Genomic DNA, 25,018 nt, shown 5'->3' on the forward strand with positions numbered 1-25,018 from the left:
TCACGTTGTTTAACAGCTCTACTCTGACTGCCGTTCAGTGCTGTGGCTCCAAAACTGCAATTCTCTTCCTCCTCTTACTCTTTGTGACACTGCCATTATTTCCTCATTCAAATCACAACTAAAATCTTTTCTTACAGTTCTGATGCTGTATATGTGTTATCTCTTTGTACAGTAACCTTGAGCTTGGGAAAGGTGCTTTATAAATAAAACTTATTAGTATTATTAGTATTATGCTAAGAAACACAAGATGTTGAGCTGCTGCTTCATCAGTCATTAATGTCTGCAATAACCACTCAAACAGTTCATCTTATTCTTTCAGTTTAAGAGGAATCACAACCAGTGAAAGTTGAGTGACAAGAATAACAACTCGAATTTTCAGGCATATGATCAGCTCGAGACAAAAAGGAAAACCTGACCACACCCCCACAATTATTATTTAAAAAAAAAATGATCACAGTTAAAGATATTTTATATTGTAATATTGTTTTCTATTATACTATTGTATTAATAAAGTATTAATAATCATGATTCTACTATATTATATAATGCAATATGTAAATTTCCTACTGTAAATATCAAACAATTATTTTTGTGAGTGGACCTGCATTGCTAAGGACTTCATTTGAACAACTTTAAAGGTGATTTTTCTCTAGATTTTTTTTTTTTTTGCACCATTAGATTTCATATATATATATATATATATATATATATATATATATATATATATATATATATATATATATATATATATATATATATGAAGAGTTTCGTTGCAAAACGAGATAAATCCATTTTTTTAATTTTTCAAAAATCTTGTTTTTTCGTTGTGCATTCCAATTAATATCAATTCAACTGCAGTTGGTTTGTTTTGATTTAAACCTTCATAACTTAAAAAATACAGCTAAGTAGCACCATAAAACAAAATAATAACATGATAACATAATAATAAACATGTTTTGACAAAAATGTTAAAAACGGATTTATCTCGTTTTGCAACGAAACTCTTCAATATATATATATGTAGAGAAAGAGAGAGTTTGAAATTACTTTTACTTTTTTTAAATAACTAATTATGAGTTTGCCATGAAAAGCTGCATTTTTTTTAATTCAGAGTGGCAGTTGGCAGTTGAGAGTTGTCATGACGACTGTGAAGCATTCTCAAACAACAACACAGAGGACCACTTGAATAACACCAAGTCTTGTTTCTCTCACTCTCATTTATTATTAAAAGTTATTAAAAATGATCAAATTTCACAAAAGGAACTGTTATTAAAATGTTTATAATGCTGTCTACTCTTTTAGATCAAATGGGTGTTTGTTTTACTAATGATTTTGGTGTAGTTATAGTAAGTGTATCTATCATCTGCTGTGTGAAAGAACTGTGAGTGAAATTTGATTTCTATTATATTATTTATATTTGTTAATGTATATTTATTTTTATTCAGAATTAAGAAAAAAACAGGACCACTTGAATAACACAGTTTTATCTGTCACACTCTCGGCTGTTAAAGTTCTACACATAAATCAGTGGAATATTCAGCTTTTATTCAATTTCAGTGTTCAGAAAGCAAACTCAACTGTTTCTTTGCTGAGCAATGCGTTGCAAAAATCTATTAACTTTATGTTCATTGTGTCCGGATGGAGGAGAGTGTTGTCATTATGATGAACACCACATTCAATGCGCAATTTGCCACATAATGCTTTTTGCCATTTCTTCATTCTGAAGATCTGTTTTCTTCAGTGAACTAAAAGGTCACGTAATTGTGAGCATATTCTCATAATTAAGACACACTGATCTTCCATCAGGAACCAGTCATATATCTGTATGACATGATGTTGAAGCATGTACATATGCCTCTCGTCCCGTCAGCATCCTAAACCTCATTGAGATTTAAGCCACAACAAGTGGTTCTCCACCACCAAGTGTATCTCGACTTTAGCAGCTGGAGTTCAGTTCAACAACAGATCTCTCAATCATAAACCGTAAATCTGCACTCCTGCCGCTTCTTATGCAGACGTATGCCAGAATCAGCCGGCCGATGAGAGTCATGGCTTGAGGGCTGAGAGTTGTGAAAACTCTTCTCACAGAATCTGCGCGTCTTCTTCCCCATGACTGGAAGAGGCTTTTTTCTGCCCTTCCTAACTGAATGCGCACTTGTTGACCCAAAATCCCAGACTAATTCAGAGCCTCTATGGCATTTGTTGCGTCATGCGGATTTTTAAAGATCACAACACCATTTCCAACAGACTGGCCGGTCATTATATCTCTGGATATGAACAGGTGCACAGAAAGATTGAGTCCGAATGACTGGAATGTTGTTTGCAACACCTGTAAGGTTACATTTGGGTTCAGATTGCTCAAAATCAATGATGACCCCGGCTGTACCATTTTAATTGTCCTTAAAAGATGATTATCCATCATTAGAACAAAGCTGTAGAAGCCTCAGTCAGAACAAATGATTGATATAAACTGACTGCATTGATTCTTTAATATGCTGCTGTGAGCGTTTCATTCTGGCTTCACAATAGGTCACAACATTTGAGTCACAATGTCAACATTACGCAGCAAACTCGCTGTTTTTCACTGCTTTCAAGTGAGTTTAGTTGTTAAAATCACAAATAATACACACAACCATTGCTAAAACTTCTCTCAACCGCTTGAATATTTACTTCTGATGAATGGTTTAGTGGTTTAGATTACTGTAGGTGTCATCAAATCTACTGATTTTACTGAATTTAATCAATTTTCTACTGTATTCCTGATTTGACTGAGATTCTGTGATTTTTGGGTGCGTAAGATGTGATGGATTCAGTTGTCCATTTGGCATTTTCATGCCAAATAATGTTTTTGAAATAAAAAGCTTGTGGAATTGCACTAATAGAGAAAAAATGCATTTCATTAACTGTGCTTGCATTTTTATAGGCTGAAATTAAACATGGTCGTATATTTAAGCTATGAATATTTCAATTCAGAAACAGGGCGTGTCGTCATCATGACTCAAAGTTGATTGACAGCTTCTCTGAGCACTGTTGGAGCTTTGAGGGGAGACTGAAGATGTATAACTAACTAAATTTTCGATTTCTGTGTTAATTCACATCGACAAAAGGAGTTGTTTAGCAGTAAACTGTACTAACCGACCTACAGGATCTGACGGATCACTGAGCTTTTCTCTGTAACGATAATTGTGGCCGTTATAAGCTAATTAATAAATGTTATTAGTTAAGATAACACACCTAACGTTAGCTATGTCAGTAAAAAGCAGGTGATCGTTATCTGGCAGTTACTAATTTTTATGGGTATAAAATAAATAATTAGCAGGACAAAACTAATGATAGCTTACTCTAATTAATTATAGAGCAGTGTCTACAGCAATCGATCTCCTGTAACGTTAGTTTAACTTTATTTATGGCAGGAGACATTTTAGAGTTGTTTCTAGTGGCATATTATATGGAGTTTATCTACTGAATTTGCCGTTTCAAAAATATTACTGCTCTAGGAACAGAATAGCCTGTTATTTTATAAATTGTGTTTAATTTATATAGCCTATTTAAAATACATCAATGATGACACAGTCGTATAGGCGGAAGTTTGATACCGCAACTCCACCTCCGGGCTCCACTGACGATTCCCTCTGCACATACCCAGGCTCCAAACTTTTGCTTTGTTTTTTTTGACGTTTTTGCGTAACGTGTCAGCGCCCATTGTCATCCATTTTGGATTCAGTTCATTACAATGGAAGGAAGTGGCGTCGTGTCGTCCATCTTTTTTCACAGTCTATGGTCTTACCACTTGTAACCAAACCACTTCCATACTATTGAAGTAACTCATTTTAGTTAGTAAATCGTCATCAGAGGCTGACATGCTGCTCTTAGTCTCGGACAGGTGTTGATGTTGTGCACGATAGGGAACGTAAATGCGGCATACGTCATTGCGGCGATATATCATAGATATCGCGATATGACACTTTTTATCACGTAACAATTTATACCGGTATTATTGTGGACGGTATGATATGGCACACCCCTAACCACCACTCTGAAATCTTTGATAGGAATTGCTACTAATGTGACAATAACTTTTGTCTCAAGGCGCTACACTGGCTCTAGTTCTGATGAAGAACTGACCGTGTTATCTGACATCTTAGACCTCTTTGAACCAGGTGATGGCATCCTGGCAAGATAAGGGCTTCATGATTGACAAGATGTTTAAAGGAAGTATCTTGACTTTAGAGGTTTGACTTAACATCAAATTTACAAAGATCACTTGAAGACTCTATAGCTGTTCTCCCGTGGCCGTTTCTTATCCAGATGTATCCTAAAACCACAGCGCCGATAACAGCCACGTTTTGTGGGTTTGTATAAAAACGTGTCACGTTATCTACAAGTCTTTGTCCCCATAAATCCTGGATCAGTTCATTCCGGCCTGGTCCTTCAATTGGCCTGCCTTGACTGATAAGCTTTTGAAATATCCTTATTATAGCCTCATCAGATAAGGGCTTCACGATTGAGAAGATGTTAAAGGAAGTTTCATGACTTTAGAGGTTTTGACCTCACAGCAAATTTAAAAAGATCACTCGAAAACTCTAGCTGTTACACCGTGGCCGTTTCTTTTGAAGATGTACCCTAAAACCACTTCACAGATGACACACATGTTTTGTGGGTCTGTGAAAAACCTTGTCACGCAATTTGCAAGTCTTTGTCCCCATGACTCCGGGATCGGTTTATTCCGGCTTGGTCCTTCAATTGGCCTGCCTTGACTGCTAAGCTGTTGAAACATCCTTATTATAGCTTCAGCAGATGAACTTAACACTCGTTGGCCATAGATCTCAGAAACATTCAGAGAACTGTACTGCATTTAAAGCATCACACTGGTTTTTGAACTCCATCAAGGCGTATGTAAAAGACAGTTATCACTGGTAATGTTCAAACTCAGATGACGGACTGGTCCAAATGCGCTGAATGGACCTTTTTCACACTTCCGCGTCTGAGAAACGGAAGTCGTTGTTGGGTAAGTAATGGTGGCTGATGCAAGTCAAAATGGCCTTGGGGGAAAAAAGTAAATTTAAAAAAATAGTAAATACACATTCACCACATCATTTTCTAACAGTTCATTCCACACATTGTGAATGGTTGAGACACATTGCACAAGTTCCTATAATCCCAGTATAGAAAATGTAAGCACAATGTCACAACACACTAGTGTGAAAAATATCAAATCTACAATAGTGTATTTATACAGTTTTCATATGACTATCAAGTTTTCCTCCATCTCAAAAAGAAGCACCTATAAAGCAGTGCACTGAGAATTTAGCTTACCCTGGGTAATTAAAGTTTAATTTTATCACTTTTGTGATAAGGAATTTTAGCGGTCTTGCTTTTTTACAGCACTCTGAGGCTTTCTGCTGCCAAAAAGACCACAATGATGCAAGATGTTTTGAGGCTAAGCAGGAGGTCATGACGCCAAAATATCAGAGAGCCTCTCCATATTTTTTCTGTGAAGAAAAAATGAAATAAAGCTGTAAGGGACAATTTAGATGAGGACAAATTAAAAGTAAACTGATCAGTATTAATGTCTTGAACTGCTGATCTTGTTACCATGTTGATAAAGTGTTTTTCACTATAGTTTTGGATATTAATATCTGCTACATACTTAATAGCTACGTCCTGTTCAATTGAGTGCTGGACGATTCATTTGTTTGGCTATAAAATACATGATTCTTTCAAAATGCCCTGTAAAATTAATTCCCTTTAAGCTAAATAATTGACCCCTTTCTTTTATAATGATTTAAATGTGCATACAGCCACAATGTGCAGTTTGCACTTTTTCTAAGTGCTACAATGACATGAGGCAGATTGTAAGCAAATAATATTGAGTTCACAGTGAAATCTATTTCTCTTGTGGAAAAAACATACCATCATTCTCTAATATATCACTTGGTTCCAGCATCTTTGGTCCAGATGTTGTGAAAGTGTATTGGAAGCCAGGGCCCGTTGTAATTGGTCCTTCACACCTTTTCGATTGCGTGTCCACATGACCCATAGCCAGTGATGATTTTGGGGGGTATCTTCTCCAAATACAGCTGTGAGAGTTGTGACTAGGCTGGTGATGAATACTGTTGAAAACATTTTAATATGTTCAATTTTTAGCAGCTCTTACACAATGACTTCTTTTCCCCCTGCCTGTTCCCATGACACTATGTGAATGTTTCACAGCAATGGTGTTAATTCTCTTAAAAGTGTGTAAACTAATACACCTGTCTTACAATTCATGTGGGCATTAGTGAAATCCAAAACAGGTGATGCAAGATTAGCTAATATTCCCAAAATGCGGATCACTAAATCTACCCAGGTGCAGATTGTAGAATATTGCTTATTAGGATATTGTTCTTAGACTTGCATCGTTTACATTCTTAGTAAAAATGGGGCTTTAAGGTTTTGAGAATCAATGAAATTACTGACTATTGGTGCCTTCCAAATGGGATATATCGCCCTCCGAAGGGCACTTCGGAGTGAAAATAATAATGGCAGTCATATTGAAGGGTCGTTCCAAACTGAAGTGCTCAAATTGGTTACTTCAAAGGGCCCTTCGGAATGAAGGATTTCGAAGGGTACAACTGATGGACACTACGGGCTCCCATGATCCTTTGCACAGGGAAGCTGTTTGATGTCACAGAATGGGTACAGGAGGTTATAGGAGTTCAGTCAGTCGGTCCATGACCATTTCTGAACATCTATTCGTCCAAACTAGGTCCACTATTTGGACGTCCAACCATGACCCAGCTTGACGTTCAACATTTAACCTTAAACTGGGTAATTTTTTTGGACGTCTATTATGGGTGCAGGAAATTTACATGATTAATATGTAGTAATCCATTAATATGTATTAATCCATGAAGAGTTCATATGCAAAAGCCTCTAAATGCCATCTGAAATTTTCTTCTAGAATGATCATTTTTATCAAGCTTGTAGATTTAAGTTCAATAATTTCACTTAAATGGCAATGCATTTAAATTGTCATTTAAGTGAAACTATTAATTGTATAGTTAACCCTCTGGAGTCTGAGGCTGATTTGGGGCCTGGAGAACTTTTGACATGCCCTGACATTTGTGCTTTTTTCAGTTGTTCATAAACATATTAATGGAAAAAGTGTCATTACACTGTATTCAGCACAAACTAGGCTACAATAATATGTGAGGAACATGTATGTACATGTTTGTGTTTTTGAAGGAATAACATTTATGCGTGGTTGTTGAAAAAACAAAAAACTTAAGTCACTGAAATAAGGCCAAAAAAAGTATAATAAATCTGTGTTCATAAGACTTTAGGGTATTGGAGGTTGTAGACTAGAGTTTTTGCTTCAAAATTATGTAAAAATTATGCTGCCTACTCCTTCATATTTAACAATATATTGATTTAGTTTTTGTAAGACACTTTTTGCCAAGAAACACAGTATGCGAGGAGGCGTGAATCACCACTGAAAATGGGCCATTCTCACCTGAGAAGACAAAAGAATTGGATAGTAATGAGCTGAAATGACTTGCATATTAATGAGGCATTTCAGTCAGGTAGGCTGTGAAAAAAAACCTTCTGTGATGTCTCAAGCTCATTATGATATATGAAACATACAGAAAAATATTATTACAATATAAAGTAATGGTTTTATATTATACTTTAAAATATAATGTATTTCTGTGATGCAAAGAGTCTGAATATAGGCTTTTAGTTTAAAAGCATGCACATTTGGAGAAATATTGGATTCTCATATGCTTATGTCAATTTTCTATACAGATGAGTTATTTTTATTTAATATTCACTGTCATTACTATGAGCGCTGGTGTTTTCAATTCATCCTTGAAGTCGGAGGGCGCTCTGTGCATTTTAGTCCACAAATTCATCTAAAAGAAGAAGAGGCTATTCCATGAATGGAGTTTCCAATACATACAGCAGCAGGAGGGCGCTAAAGAAACAAAAACTCATCTAAACTTCATCTGTAGAAGACAAGTAAACAGGAAGTAACTGCATGTCTTCTAGAGATCGCTAACCATGACTTTTACATCCAGATAAACACTTTTCAAGACAATAAATACACGATTGAGATAATAAATGCATGTATTGACTGAATTAGCGTCTGAATAGCGCTGGCTCCGTGGGCGTGGCCGCATTAGCAGATAATGAGCTGAATCACGGATTTCTGACATGGCTCTCTTTTCATACAGATTACATAAACAAAGAAGGTTTGTTTTCGATTTGACTTACATGATTTAAAACCTGACATCTTAACGTTTTTTTAGACATAAGTGTAATTTTTTTGTCATTAGTATTCACTAAGTTACAGTTCATTTTCTGAGAACTATCAGATTGGAGTTCGTTCAGAGGGAGAGGAGAAATCACGCATCATGTTAGTTTTCTTTATTTTACAAAAAGCACAAAATTCTGTTTTTACTCTGAGTGTACACAAATGAAAGAAGATATTCCACAGATTAAAATGGTGTATAACTCTTAATTGTATGTGCAACATTGACGGAGTATTTTGAGTCTCTTTCACACTGATAAGAAAAAAACCACGGTGGTATCGCCGGCGATACCGTCAGACCTCAGAGTGTTAAGTACTTTCACTTGAATAACAGGCTTTATAAAAATGATCATTCTAGAAGATTTTCAGATGGCACTTAAGAGGCTCTTGCATCTGAACTCTTCGCATACAGATCAAAAACACAATTTATTATGTGAATGCCTATTTATTCAGGCCATGTTTTTTTTTTTTGTTTTTTTTTTAACATTTTCCTGTATTTCTTTAACTGGTTTATTTAAAGTAGCCTAAGTTATTTCTTTATGAATACATGTATTTTTGCATGTATCTGTTTATTTATTTGTAAATGCAATTTGTGGGAAATTATAGTTCGGAAAATAATTTCACGGTAGCATATATTAGGCCTATCCTCATTTCTAATTTAAAAAGAACCAACAGCAGCTAAAGGACAGGCGAGGACAACTCCTCTATCAAGGGCTTTGGATTTCAACCAAAGAGACCAAAACCAGTAAACGCCACTCTGATTGGCCGAGGCAACACGACAGGCATTTCGCACGAGTGTTCAACCATTGCAAAATGATGGCACAACTTTTCAGCCTGCATCGCTGCATTTATTTTTGAATGAAGATGAAAATGGTGATATTGAATTGTGATTTATTTATATTTGTATAACTGTAGTATTGTGTAGTCCCATGTTTCCAGAGGGTGGAGGACATGTTTTCTGTGCCAGTTAATTTTCCTGTAGCTTTGTTTGGCTCAACAGCTAGTTTCAACAGGAAATGCATTACACCTTAGTATGCATCTCCAGTTATCACCTGCTGCTGAGACAATCAAATGGAGTTTTCAATCAAAACACTGACTATGTTTACATGGACAGCATTAATCTAATTATTGACCCTATTCTAAATTAGATAATATTCTGATTAAGGTGTACATGTAGCCTGACTTCGTCATACTCATATTCTAGGCAGAATGTGAGTCTGATACTGCTCCATTGCACTTGAATTATGGGGCGTGTCTTAACCGAACCATTAAAAAAAAAAAACTGCATTCATTTGGATAGACCTACAACCAATCAGAGCAACGCAGTAAGTGACGTATGTTGAACTTGTACTTAAACTTTTGCCGAATCCCGTTGGAAGGACGGCAAACACATCTTTCCCATCGACAAATGCCTTGATTGCGGTTCTTTGTTCGTCTTTTAAAATTAATGCGCTGTCGATTTCTTTTATTACAGACGTGATAGCGGAATCTAAACATCTTACTTCTCCAGCTGCAGTCATCGTTGGTGAAAACCAATTCAACTCAAGCGCTCTTTGATGACTTGGGTGGTTATGTAGATTAAAGCCCACCCTGGCAATTTGATTGGCTCGGCCTTCTGGGAGCTGAGCATTATTACTCCACAATGGATCGAGTCCAGACAGAACTTCCCGTCAAAAAAATGTTGTGGGCGGGGTTCGGGCTGGCACCCAGGCTAGTGTACATGAGCTGCTTTTAGAAAATATTACTTTAATGTTCCCTTTTAGAAGGATTAATAGCACACATCATTACGGATTTAATTGCAGATTGTATAGTGGAAAGAGTATTAGAGAATTGCGTGGTATTTAAGAGTATTGCTTACTTGTTTGAATTGAATATTTGTTTGTATCCGAGGAACAATTGTTTGTATACTTGATCCCTTTACCTGTTTTCTGACGCTGATTTTTGATTGTCCTTTCAATTTTTGTTTGCTAGAGGGGTATTGCACAAAAGTCGAATTAAGACAGCCTGCATAACAGAAAAAGCGCGTTTTGACCTAGTTTAATCAGCGCATCCTGGCTTAGGATTGCACCGTTGCACGTTTGCTGAGCCAGGATGAGACATGCAGCTATCTCAAGCCAGGTTTAGATAGTTGGGATATGAAGAGGCGAAACATACGGTATAATCAGTGTTGCCAACTAATTTGAGGAAGTTGCTAAATGATGTTATGTCATTGCGTGGTGATGTCATCACGTAGCCATGATGCAAGACTGCGTTTTTGCCTAGTATACACATAAAAAATATGATTTTGTGGTGCGTTCACACCAGACGCGAATGAAGCACAAATGATTTACATGTTAAGTCAATGTAAAGACGTGAATAGACATCCTGTGGTGCGCAAGTTGAAAAATCTGAAAATTCCTCGTCTCAAAAAATATCTGCGTCCACACGAAACCACTGAAACGACTCAAAACGATGTAGTATACATGCCAGTTCATTATGTGGCACTGTAATTCTGCCGCAGAAATGCACTTAAAGCAGCGAAGAAGACTTTGAGCATGCGCATAAACCTTGTGCGCTGAATACAAACTATATCAAAGCTTAGAAATAACACTTTATTTTGGCTCAGTAGCTTCTGCAGCACGAACGCAAGCATGTCGAGTCTGCTATTGCTGTTGTTGCTGTTTTGTGGTGTTAGCGCGTCTGACTAGGGTCAACACGTTTTCAAATTTTTCCACTCTGGGACCCGTTTTCAAAAAATAGCGGTTTCACCTTTCAAAAATGCCGGACCCATGTGGATGAAATGCATATCCGATAAAAAAATTGTGCATATTCACAGAAACGCGTCTCCGTGTGGACGGGGCCGAAGGGCAGCAAAATTAAGCTTATTTGCTGTATTTTACAAATACTTTCCCGCTGACGAGTTGTGTTTTTTATTTTAAAAGCAGTCAATTCATGAGCTCAGTCCCAGGAATCAATGAATTGTATTTTTATTTATATATTGTGGAGACGAATCCTAATATTTAAGCCAATCAAAACTGTCTTCATGTTGGAGTGACGGACTGTGATCGTCCAGTGAGGACTCAGCCTGGAGGAAGTGGGAGGAAGAGAATCACTTGGATCGCATTATGCATGCAGAGACTTATGACGCAGCAAAAATGTATAAACCGACTAACATCGATTAGCTTGGCCAAATCGACACCGATTGTTTTCAGTTAACAGTTTTTTTTTTTAGTCATCGATTGTCGTGTTGTGCGGGTGTCTGACTATGTGGCATGAAGGGGCATCAATGAAAGTGTTCAGGACTTGGCTGCAACAGGAGCGACGCACTACAGGAAAGAGTTCCCTTGTGCACAGTTCTCCAGTGCGAAGTGCAACTGGGGCTGTGTTCTTCAGCACTATCATCACGGCATGGAAGTTTCTGCCGAAAAGAAAGATTGAGAATGCGCTGCTCTCCGGAAGGCACTATCATTGAAAGCAATGATGTTTGTCACTGATGCACTTTCTAGAGCTGCTGCAAGTTCTCTGGCTGAAGGGTGAAACCGGTGCCCTCTGCCATTTATTCAAAAACAATTATCTGTTCTGTTCATTATTAGCACCCGTTACTAAAATATAAATATCTCAAGGCAATCCTGGTTTAATTTGGAAGTGCAGAGATAGTTCAGTCCCTCAGCCATCAGGTTTTGCTCCTCACACTGAGAATGAGTCCACTCTGGCATGTTGTTACTTTGATGGGCCTTACCAATTGAAGTACATCCAAGTAAGTTATTGAAGTAAGTGACCACTTTGACAAAGCACTATCAGCCTAGAAAACCTGAAGAACATAAAAATCAAGTGCTTTAAAGCAGAACTAAGTAACTTTTTTTACCTTCATAAATAGTTTAAGTCCTTGCGATGGTTAATTGACTTGTAGTGGTGTGTTTGAGGCGTGCACTAACCCCCTCTGGCACGTCTACGCCAGAAAACAGCACTTGAGCTGCGCCGACCTGACACAATCTTGCATCACGTTCATGCGAGAGTGACAAAACGCTTTATGGCAATTCAAAAACAATATATATATTATGACTTTATAAGACAATTTCGAAAATTACCCACCTCCATAAAAAGCTGCAATCAGAGCATACATTTACATACTGTACACATCACTGTGGCACCTCTGTCTTCTTTACAGTTCTGTCTCATAGATTACACACTATTCATGTGTTCTACAGGAATGAGAACTGCAGGAACACTTTGATCAAGAAGCACAAAAAAAGTGCCTGTTAATTATGATCACGGACAAAATCAGTAGAATTTTTGAAAGGGTCAGAGGTCGTGGGAGCTCCTCCAAAATGTAGGACCCCGTGGAACAGTTAGAAGCGGTGAGTAATGCAAAAATACTTCTGACATTCTTGAATGAATCTTTATTTGTTGTTGATAGGATATTTTAAAATGAAAATGAGGTACAGTAGAGATCTAAAGTCGGCACACACAGGGTGTCAACAGATATCAACAAGTTAAATTTAAGACTTAAGACCTTTTAAATAGCACCATACATGAAATTTAAGACCAAACCTGTGATGGAAATAGTTTCTCCACATGTTAGGGGACATACTGGGCATCCATAGTGCCACACCACCCCAGAACAATTGCAGTTTTTATTGTCTCTACAGTTCGCAATACCTCAGACTGCAGACATGCTTGGCACTTCAAGTCACACTGTGAAATGACAGCTTAAGCCGCGCACACACGTAACGATTGTAAGGCCGATTATGAATGTAAATTGATACTTATGACTGATCGCGCTCAAACGTGTGCAGTCAGAGCCAGTTGCGTTCAGTCTGCGATTACAGTTGGTGTTCAAATTCCATGTGTAAGGGTGTGTTCACACTTGTCATGTTTGGTTCGATTAAAACGAACTCTGGTGCGATTGCTCGGATAGTGCGGTTCGTTTGAACATATGTGAACGCTGCCACCCGAACCCTGGTGCGCACCAAACAAGAACCAAGCGAACTCTGGTGCGGTTCGATTGATATATGAACGCAACATGGATCAAAGACATGTAAACGAACTAATTGCGACGCTACAAGTCAGCTGATTTGACGACGCGGGAAGAAAATGCAAGAAAAAACGCACAAAAATGCTGAAGTATTCAAAATGTTCAGTGATCAGTTAACGGAATGTGGCTTTAACAGGAGTGTGGAACAGTGCCGCATAAAAGTTAAGAAGCTGCGTCAACAGTATATAAAATTGCGTGATGTTCTGCGTTGAAGTGGAAGCTCTGGTGATGAAAAGGAGAAATTTTTATGGTATGACGAAATGGATCAAATTCTTGGCACACGTCCGACTTCAAGCCCAGTAAATATAATTGAGTCCACAGAGACCACTACAGACGAATCCTCGGAACTGAACGACACTGAAAAATGAATGGGTACTTTGATAAGTGCAGTGTGCCAGGACAAATCAAAAGGGCCACCACAGTCATATCTCAGCCCACCTCCAGGAGGCCCAGTGATGCCTACCCCTTCAGTGTCAGTTCCTCAAAGCAACTTGACACCGGTTAATCTGCAGCCGCAGCAGTCCTTTCCAGTACACCAGCAGCCCCTATGTGAAATGATGCAACAACCACTGTACCATCCGCAGTCCCAAAATGATGCTGAACAGCCCTCTTTGTCTTCTTTGCTACATGAGGCAAACTCTACTCAACACTTCTTTAATCTTTAGGCTCTTCTATTGAGATGAGGCTTAAGTTCATAAACTGTACTCTATTTCTGATTTTAGTTAAAGGGATAGTTCACCCAAAAATGAAAATTTGATGTTTATCTGCTTACCCCCAGCGCATTCAAGATGTAGGTGACATTTTTTCTTCAGTTGAACAAAAATGATGATTTTTAGCTGCAACCGCTGCCGTCTGTCAGTCGTATAATGGCAGTAGATGGGAACTTCATGTATAAGAGTAAATAAAGCTTGCTTACTCAAATCCAAATTAAACCCTGCGGCTCGTGACGACACATTAATGTCCTAAGACACGAAACGATCGGTTTGTGCGAGAAACCGAACAGTATTTATTCCCTGATCACGCTCTGACAACGGAAGTGATGTCTCGCGCATATACTTCAAAGAGTGTCAGACATCACTGCTGCTGTCAGAGCGCGATCAGACATCACTAAAGGAGTCATGAACGGAGTTGGACATAGTAGTGTATTAGAGGTAAAAAATGATATAAATACTGTTCGGTTTCTCACACAAACCGATCGTTTCATGTCTTAGGACATTAATGTGTCGTCACGAGCCGCAAGGTTTAATTTGGATTTGTCTAAACAAGCTTTATTTACTCTTATAGATGAAGTTCCCATCTACTGCCATTATACGACTGACAGACGGCAGCGGTTGCAGCTAAAAATCATCATTTGTGTTTGACTGAAGAAAAAATGTCACCTACATCTTGGATGCGCTGGGGGTAAGCAGATAAACATCAAATTTTCATTTTTGGGTGAACTATCCCTTTAAGCTTGGATGGTCACCTGTTAGAGTTTTTCTGTGATTTTCTGGGAATGTGTTGAAATAGAGTAGTTTTCAGTTAATTTATAGAACGTACAACTCCTAATTTGTACAAAAAAATACTTTATTCTTTATATGTGTCTTTAAGACACTTGTTCAAAAGGTGTGAATATACAGTATGTTTGACTATATGGAAGAGAAACAAAAAATGTCAGTTTGCACTTATTTTGCACAGATTAACTTTGCACATTGGAATATTTCCTGAGATTGTTGTTTAATCTAGTGAGTTACTTTAATAAAACTTTAAACGGTAAACATTTCATTCAGTGGTTCTGTTGTTTCAAAGTTTAAAAGAAAGAATTAAAACATTATAAATACAAAGTGAACAAAGTCAGATTAAAGCAACATTGGAAACCATTTAATTTGTACAACTGTTTCATTTGGTCTTTTCTTCTTCTTAAGCCTTGGCAGTAAACCTACAGTCTAGACATATATGTACAGAGTGCATCTCTAATATCATGGCCACCCTGACTGTCTGTAAAATTGATGGTCTTCATTGTCTTCTTGGCAAGCACTGTTGTTTTCTTCGAGTTGCATTACCTCCTCGTTGTGGATTTCACAAAAGTTATGCAGAACGCAGCATGCAGATATTATGTGACTGATGAGGTTAATATGAGCATCACATCTTTTCAAGAGGCATCTCCATCTTGCCTTCAAACGACCAAAGGCCCTCTCAACTGTCATGCGAGCTTGGCTAAGCCTGTGGTTGAAGCTGGATTGTTGAGGTGTCATCCCTGTGTTTTCCGTATATGCTTTTAGAAGCCAGGGGAGCAGAGGGTAAGCAGCATCACCTAGGATAAACAGTGGTACATCCACATTCTCAAACCTTTCAGTCCATGCAGGGAAGAGAGTTCCATCCTGGCCTCTCTGGTATAAAGATGATTTAACAAAAACTCTGGCATCATGAACCCTGCCAGGCCAGCCATTGTTTATGTCCCAGAATTTCAGTTTATTGTCTACCACTGCCTGCAGTATCACTGAGTAGGATCCCTTTCTGTTGTAATAATCGGCAGAAAAATCAGGGGGGGCTGTGATGCATATGTGTGTTCCGTCTATTGCACCTGCAACCTGTGGAAATCTCCATTTGTCTCTGAAACCTTGTACAATTTTCTTTAATTCTGCAGGAGAGGTTGTTTTTATGTACACTGGTCTCATCATCTTGTTGATGGCAGCAACAACCTCCTGGGTGATCATACAGGCAGTTGATCTTCCAACTCAAAAAGATGACCGATTGATCGGAACTCCAAATTGTTTTAATAAATCAGCATAAAACACTATTACACTCATCATTGTATCTATCTTATATAACCTATCTATATATAATCAATTTTGATGATGAATGTTATATACAATGTTGTTTTATGCTGTCCTTCATCTATTACTACATTTTTAAAAATCATATGTAATTTTTAACGTTTTAATAATCAGTCTTTGATCAGGTAATCTTCAGCTAAACTATGTTATTTCCAAAGAACAGCTATAAACACGAAAAATAACTTGATTTAACAGTTATCAAAGAAATGCAATTCTGATCGTGTAAGTAGTAGGCCACTTTATTCTTTGATTTGAAAGGAGATAATGTAAGCATACCTGTTTCTTCTCATCAAAGGACCTGTGTTGCCCATTAGTCGGTACAGACGACGGAACTGCCGTCTCTTTGCAGCAGATCTTCATTTCTGCATACAACGGAGGAAATCCTGGTGCTGTTTTGAATGTTTTGAACATTTTATGAGCTCTTCATGAGTTCTCAGCTGGTAATAATAAAACCATATGTATACGCATAAAATGATCGCGTTTAATCCAGCACACAGCATTGTTTTGAATGTTCAGTAACCAAGCTCCGTCGCGAAATATACGTCATAAAAGCCGACCAATCAGGTTGTGACCGTATCCCTATGCCTTTGGTTCGGTAACTCTAGGTTCGCTGTTAAAAATGCCAGTGTGAACGCTAAGCGGACCAGGACTATATGTTTTGTTTTTGTTTTTTGGTCCGGACCAAACGATCTGGCTGATACAGTCTGGCTGGTGTAATTTGCAATATGTGTAATGTTGTATTAATATTTAATATTGAACCTGGGTCCCTTCGGCCAGAATCTACTGCTGCTTCTGCTTCCCCTGCCGGCCCTTCAACATCTGCTGCTGTACCCACAGGTGTGTACATGCAATAATGACCATGTTTAACATGCTAATTAAATTTACAGTAAGCACTCATAGCCTCACACACTGACGGTTTGTGAATGAGTTTAATCCTTTTCTGCCTTCTCATCGTACAAAATGTGTTATCATTTGATACCGGGCAAAGAAGAAGAGCTCAGAGAAGACCTTGTGAGCAGCCATCGGAGGTGGAGCGGGAGCTCCTAGAAGTACTCCGGAGCCGTCCTGTAGCTCCAGCGCCACCTCCACGCTCTGAGGATGAGCTCTTCCTCTTGAGTCTGGTCCCTTCCCTGCAGAGGATGCCGCCTCAGACTAAAGATTTTGTTAAATTTCAAATACACACATTAATTTATGAAAACAGCACAGTTGTGCTTAATTTGGAACAATTGGAGCCTACACAATAGTTTTAAAAATGAGGCAGCAATCTCTGCAGGGAATGAACCAGACTTTCTCTCCTTTCTCCTCTCCTTCAATATGGCCCTCACTTTTCCCTCTTCCAATCAAGATCCCTTTTATTCTTGCATGTAAATAGTTGTTATTATTATATTATATATTGTAAATATAGTTTTTATATTTTTTATTTGATTTGATTTATTTTATTTTGTATAAATAAATGTTCTATACAATGACCAAAGATGTTTGTGTGTTACTTTGTGCACAACATAAATCATAATTTATATTTGTTACTTAAAAATATTATTTCTATAAGACTACAATACTTATGGCAAATATTTGTGCATTCATTCTAATTATATTCTGTTGCAAATACACTCACAATAGTATAGTTAAAAAAAAAAAAAGTTATTTGTGATTGGACCAGTAATGTGGTATAGTGTAATGACAATGCAGCAATGAGACAGGGATTCATTTTTCATTTTAAACAAGAAAACTAACAATTTAAACTTGAACAAACAATGATTGAAAAATGATGAAAGATTTAAAAGAGTTAAGGATGGAAAAAGAGCAATATTTACAAGAGAGGTTGAAAATGTTATTTACAATATATAAAGGGTGTAAATCAAAAGAAAAGACAAAAGGGTGGGAATATTTACACTACCTAAACATGAACATAAAGAGCACAGGATTTAAAACTTATTACTCGGTCGGTTGCCATGGGACTGCTCCCTCTGCTGTAAAGTGAGCCATGAAGCTGTCCCTGACCCGTATGGCTTCTCTGGCAGAATTATTCGCTGCAACCCGACCGAGACTTTGCAGCGAGTCCTCTGCACCCTGCCCCGCCCCCCCCTCACAGCAGGTGCCTCTGCAGATCTCATAAAGTTGTGGAGGACACACATCACCTTCACACACCTCTCCACATCCTCAGGATGAACCTCTATGAGGTGGCGATACATCCTCCACTGTGAGGACAGGATTCCGAAGGCGTTTTCCACCACCAGCCGGGCTCTGGAGAGACGGTAGTTAAAGACCCTTCTCTCTCGGGGAAGGGTGCGCCCAGGGAATGGCCTCATGAGGTTTTTCCTGAGGGGAAAGGCCTCATCTGCCACAAAGACCTGGGGCTGGGGTCCTCTGTGGTCAGCTCCTGGGAGAGGACGGTCAGGTGGCAGTTGGAGGGTGCCACCACGGAGTGCCTGGCCAAAGGCTGAGTTGGCCAGAGTCCCACCATCACTCGACTGTCAATATGCCCTGACATCGATCACCCTGAAGCATAGGGGTGTACCGATACATCGATATAGATTGATACATCGATCTAATGTCTAACGATCCGATGCATCGATGCAATGCGTAAAAAATCGATACCTGTGGGCTATTTATAGAGGCATCTTTGTTTTAACACTCTCCACATTTTCACACAATATCAGTCTATGCATTATCGCCAATGTGTGCATTCTCATTTAAACTAACTTTCAGAACTTGTGAAAGACACTCGGGACAGTAGATGGAACTGTCACTGGCTGATCGGGCCAGTGCTGAATCTTCACGAAAGTTTATAATTTGCTTGTGTTTAAAGCCTTGCAAAAAGCAGGGCGCACACATCTCAAACAGTGTCCGTTAGATCACAACACTGGAGAATAGAGTGCTATGAATCGTTCTTCACACACACAGTAACTGAAATTAAAACTGTTAAAAGAATATGGTCAATAAACTGCCGCATAAGAGCGCCGCGCGCTGTTACTCTGTGTTGCTTCAAGCACATCATTTTGCACACGGGATGCGCATAAGTGCTTTCTGCTGCTCTGTATTGGAGCCTTTATAATAAATGCACAATGAAAGAATATTAATAGCCTGTCTTGTTTTGTCCTACCTATAATATGTTGTTGCTTCATTAAAAACCTGCGCTATACATTAAAAATAAATGTCTTTAAATGTATTTAAATGTCTTTAAATTTAAATTGTGTGTGTGTGTGTGTGTAGCCTATGTATTCCTTGTTTATCAGTTTTTTGACATTACACATTTTAGCACAGAACTAAAATACTTTCTTGACTGTTGTCATGTCATAAGCTGTCATTAGATTACTGTGTGAATTTTTTTATTTGTGGATGACCCAATCAGGGTTCAGGATGTGAAATTTTGAAATGAATGTTTGTTATATATTTTGGTTGCAGTGAGTTAATAAAAATGTAACTGGTTGTGTAAAATAGGCTCAAAATATCAAAATATTAATCGTATCGTAATCGTATCGCAGAACTTTTTGAGGTATCGGAAAATATTGAATTGCTGGCTATGAGAATCGATATTGTATCGAATCGTGATGAACTGTCCGATTTACACCCCTACTGAGGCACCTTGCTGTACCTTGCATCCACAACAGCAAGGAGAACTAAGGAAAATGTTCCCTTGTAGTTGTGGAACTGGGATCCGGTGTTGGGGGTGCTTTTATCAGGACGTGCTTGCCGTCCAGTGCTCCACAGCAGAGTGGGAAGTTCCACCTCTCCTCAAAACCCTCTGCAATGGACCTCCATTCGTCTGTGGAGGGCACAGCCATAAACTCTTCCACTAAGCAGTCCCAGATTGCAGTCACCACGTCTGGGACAATCTTGCAGACGGTGGAGACACCAACACAGAAGCTGCTGGCGATCGTCCTGAAGGAGTCTCCAGTGGCAAGATATCTGAATGAGTGAGAAAATAAAAAAATAAACATTGTTATAAATGCAGATTGCAATTCTATATTAGCAAATATAAATTTATTATACTGGTGTTTGTGACATTTTCATTTCTTTTTAATTTTTTTTAATTTTTATTTTTTTACAGTTAAACAACAAGCTTAATAAAATGCCCTTAATACTTTACCTTTATTTAGCATTTGCTCTTATTTTATAATACTTGTGTTTGTGACTGTTACGGCTGGTGGTGTAGAGATGAGGCAGATAACAGATTTCCACAAACATATAAGACTTTAATATAAACAAAGGCAGCGTACACCAAACTAGCGTCTAACATACAACGAGAACGGACAAGGAGTGAATGGGAACACAGGGTATAAATACAGATGACTAACAAAGGGAGCTAAACAAGGTGATGGGATGATAAACAAGACACAGGTGAATCAATTGAACTAATCAACAGAACAGGGAAACTAGGTCACAGGGGAAGACAAACATGGGGCTCTGTAACAGTTCGCCCCCTCCCGAATAGGCGCGTCCTCGCGCCGTAAGAGTCCAGAGGAAGGAGGGAGGGGGTTCTGGAGGAGGGCGGAGTACCAACAAAACAAAAGAAAAGAGTCCATAGAACATAACAATGACAGTCCAAGGGGGAGTGGAGGGTGGGAGGAGCCAGGGGGTAGCCAGGAGCAGCAGGAGCCAGATGTTACCCCAGAAGCCAGGCAGGACGAGGCCCCAGGGTAGAGTCGCAGGTGGGAGCCATGGTGGAGTCGGCTTGGGGGCAGACGACACCCTGGGGACGACCAACGGAGATGCAGCTGGAGACCTGGGTGTAACTGTAGAGCCGACGAGCCCACGCGCAGCCGATGGTCCTGGAGACCGAGGAGGAGCCATGGCGACGAGTGTCCGAGGAGGAGGCGGACATCCAGAGGGCAGAGGCTGAGCCGGTGGGACCGAGGATGTAGGCGGAGCTGGAGGGAAGGAGGAGCCAGACGGAGCCGTAGATGCAGGCAGGTGGACGACTGACCAAGGCGGAGCCGTAAAGACGAGGGAGCCCGGAGAAGCCGTATGACCGATGGTATCCGGTGGAGCCGAGGGAGGGAGGAGCCAGGGTGACGCCGAAGTGTCGACAGGCCGAGGTGGAGCAGGGGGCGTGGAGGCTGGAAGTGGAGGCAGGGGATCTTCTTGAATGGAGTGGAGGGCCTGAAGATGCTTGACATCCCCACCTGGCATGTGGGAGATGTCAAGTGGCTGAAGGGCAGAAATGATGGTGGGGCTGAGGAACTGGCTGTGAGACTGGGTGATGGAGGAGGCGGGAGAGGGAGGCTGGGTGGGCAGACAGGGAACTCAGGAGACGGAGATCTGGAGAACACTGGAGATTGGTCCTCTGGAGGCTCAGGAGAATCATTAAAAACAGGAGAATCAGGGGAATGGGAAGTCACCTCTCCGAAACAATCAATTAAATCAGCTGTAAAAATGTCTTTCAGTTCCTCAGCATATTTGCCAGTGTTAGTCATAGTTTTCGTCGTGGTGGTGTTGTGGGTGGAGCTTTTCTCCCAGCCCTCGAGCTCCACAAGCACTCCCACGACGTCAGATGATGTTACCGGCTCACGCACCTGGTCAGAACCTTGCTGTGAGGTTGGCTCCGGGGCGATGGTACGGTTCGATCCTTTCCTCGGTCCTGGCTCATCCATCGCGGTGGGCTGGCCTCCTCGGTCTGCGGTGGGCTTGTGAAACATCTCCGTTGTGACGTTCGTCGATGGTGACTGACTGGCTTCTGGCAGTGGAGTGGGGCTGACTCCACGAGTGCGGCGAAGTCCTTCTGAGGACCGCTCCCTGGGAGGCGTGCCCGGGACCGCTCACTAAGGCTGGAGATGTAGAACACGCAGAGCGAGCGGTCTGGATAGTGTGTGAGGCACGCCAACTCCAAAAACACAGGGTATAAATACAGATGACTAACAAAGGGAGCTAAACAAGGTGATGGGATGATAAACAAGACACAGGTGAATCAAATGAACTAATCAACAGAACAGGGAAACTAGGTCACAGGGGAAGACAAACATGGGGCTCTGTAACAGTGACATTTTCATTTCTTTTTAAAAAAATTTTTTACAGTTAAACAACAACAGACTTGATAAAGTGCCCTTAATACTTTACCTTTATTTAGCATTTGCTCTGATTTGTTTGCTACTTTGCAAAAACAGTCTATTAATCAATATTATAATATAGCAGTTCCCTGCACAATTCAAAACCCACACTGACTGTTGTAGCTAACTGCCATTTCATTAAAGTGTTGTATGATAATTGTGTGTTCAGAAGAATGAGAAGACTATATGTCTGTGGAGTCATTAATAACTTGTAATCACACAGAATATTAAATGATTTACTGACCGGAGACAGATGGACAGGCGCTCTGCAGGTGGAATAAAGCGCCTGTAGTTGGTGTCCTGGAGGGAAATCCTCCCACCGACATGGGACAACAGGTCATCAAACTGGGACCGGCTCAGTCGGAAGTACCACTGAAAGCGGCCGTCATCCAGGCGCAGCTCCTGGAGGAGTTGGTGAAACTCACCAAGCTGAGTGCGCCTCTTAAGTATCTGATGGACCCAGACACGCCGCAGAACGGATCTACGCCGTTTTTCAGCCTTCCAAAGCACATAAAGCACAGCTACTCTCTCAACGAAATCCAAGTCAGCCATTTTGCAACGTGACTGGAGACGCGAATTTCACGCGCGAATAAAGCGAGTAATCTTAAAATGTTAGCGTGATTTATTTGCGCAAGTCGCGTTTGGTGTGAACACAGCATTAATCTAACAGACACCCCGCTTATTTTCTCGAGTTGCAAAGATTTAAGACAGTATTTTTAAAGTGCACTTTACATCATTTTGTTATGCACCTTAGATTAATGGGAGCAACACACAAAAGCACGGATGCTGCATGTATAGGGTAATTCTGTCATGTGACACGACATTCATTTGCGTGAAAGCATTTGAACAATCTAAATAGATTTTGTGCTAAAATTAAATGTAAAAAAATTTGTCAACAAATGAGAAATTTCATTAATTCCATCAGCTGTAATGCTAAACATTTTACAGTGCTAAACCTTTTTTGCAAAAAAAAAAAAAAAATCCTTGGATGGAAACCTGGCTAGATGCAGAAGTTCCCTACTCACCTCAGGTACCATCTTTTAACCGGCCAGACAGCATTGAGGTCCCCTTGAATGAATATGCCCTGGACAATGACTGCTTGGCTGAACTTCAGCAACTTGTTGGGAGGACCAAGAGACACCCTTGGAGTGGACCTCTTGAGAGGTCATTAAGTTTCTTGACTCCCTGTAATAAGCATTTTATTGTTCTTGCATGTACAGTACCTCTCTCCTTCCCCATTTCTATCACTCATTTATCTCAGGTTTGGTTTTGCTTTGTCTTAATGCATTCAGGGTTTCCAAGTTTATTTGATTTCCTAGAAATTTTCATATGTCTACTTCAATCTCATGTCTAGCTATTATCCAGTCTATTTATTAATATTAGTGGTTACAACTTAGATCTTTTGGTTTCATCTCTGTAAAGACTGAGACAAATCAGACACAATTATTTGTTATAGTTAACCAATAATTGTTTAAAGCACCCTGGGGCCTGTCCCCTATCCCCCCAGAAGTCCTTAGTTACAAGTTTTATTACACTAAAGAATGTGGTTGCCACATTGAGAGTAGAGAAGAGACACACAAAAAAAAGTGCATCTTTCCTGCATTATCTCCACAAAACACAGACTCTCTTGCATTAATGTATAGACAGACTGTTCTATAAATGAACATGCACGGTAACTTAAATCATGCTAATGTTTAGTGTCTATGGGTTCATATCAAGAAGATTTAAATGCTTGTGTATGCGGTATGTCCATACCTGTGCAACACATCAGTATTACAAGAATCTTTAATAGTTCTTCTTCAAAAACTCAGCTAGTTAATTTTGCTTGGTCGTAAAAGCCCTAACAGGAGATGTGTTGTCACCCGGAAATACAACATCTTCATTGGTCCGGTCAACAACTAAGAGGTGTGACTTTGACCAGATGTTAAAAGCCAGCAAAAAATGCCACTCCTTCTCTTTTTCCTTGCTTCTTGGACGACTGAAGAGACCCCCTGCTTGCTGCAGGCCTCGCCTACAACCCAGCCATGCGCTCATCTATAAGTTGTTTCATAGTACTTCATCTAACACAGAAGATACGGGCAACAACTTGGTACTGAATCATCAAGACTCCTCAGCCAGCAGATTCGACGCTCCTCAGCCTAAAGGCATCTTGCAAGTATTGTACATTTGAACACTAAACAGTGATTTAGTATTGATGTGTAAAACTTACCTTTGTCAGCAAAGGTGTTTTATTACTGAGGAAACTGATGATTCTTTTCCAGGTTGTCTTTGACTCTTCCTATGGCTCCATTAACAAGTTGTCTTTGACTTTTTCCTATAGCTCTAGTTACAGTTCCCTTTCCGGTTCAACTCTATCATTCTTACCTACGTATGTGTGTGACCTTTGTGTATGTTATGTGTTTGTTTGTTAGTTTAGCTATGTGTTTGTGAGTTTGTTAATAAAGATTGTGCACAATACATGTTTGGTTCCATCTGCTAATAAATTGCCTCTTAAGTGATTTAGATCGTGACTACGTGCTCTGAATAGTACGGTACAATAAGAACGTTATTTTTCCATAACCTGGAAATGAACATTTCTTAGAATTAATAAACAAACAACACTGAGTGTTCACTGCACGAACAGGTTAATTGATTCTAAAATTAATCTTAATGTAGCTACATCCAGTTAATCCGATTAACTGATTTACATATTCATAATTAATAATCATAATCACCATTTCACTTTAAAATACTGCATAGGTGTTTTTCACAGGAATTCTGAAAAATGGGGTAACGCTTTAAATTACAGCCCGGAAAGTACTGCGTAATTACAACAAATTTACAGCGTAACTTTCAATAATTATAGTGT

This window comes from Chanodichthys erythropterus, chromosome 8, assembly GCF_024489055.1.
Source record: "Chanodichthys erythropterus isolate Z2021 chromosome 8, ASM2448905v1, whole genome shotgun sequence".
NCBI classification, from domain to species: domain Eukaryota; kingdom Metazoa; phylum Chordata; class Actinopteri; order Cypriniformes; family Xenocyprididae; genus Chanodichthys; species Chanodichthys erythropterus.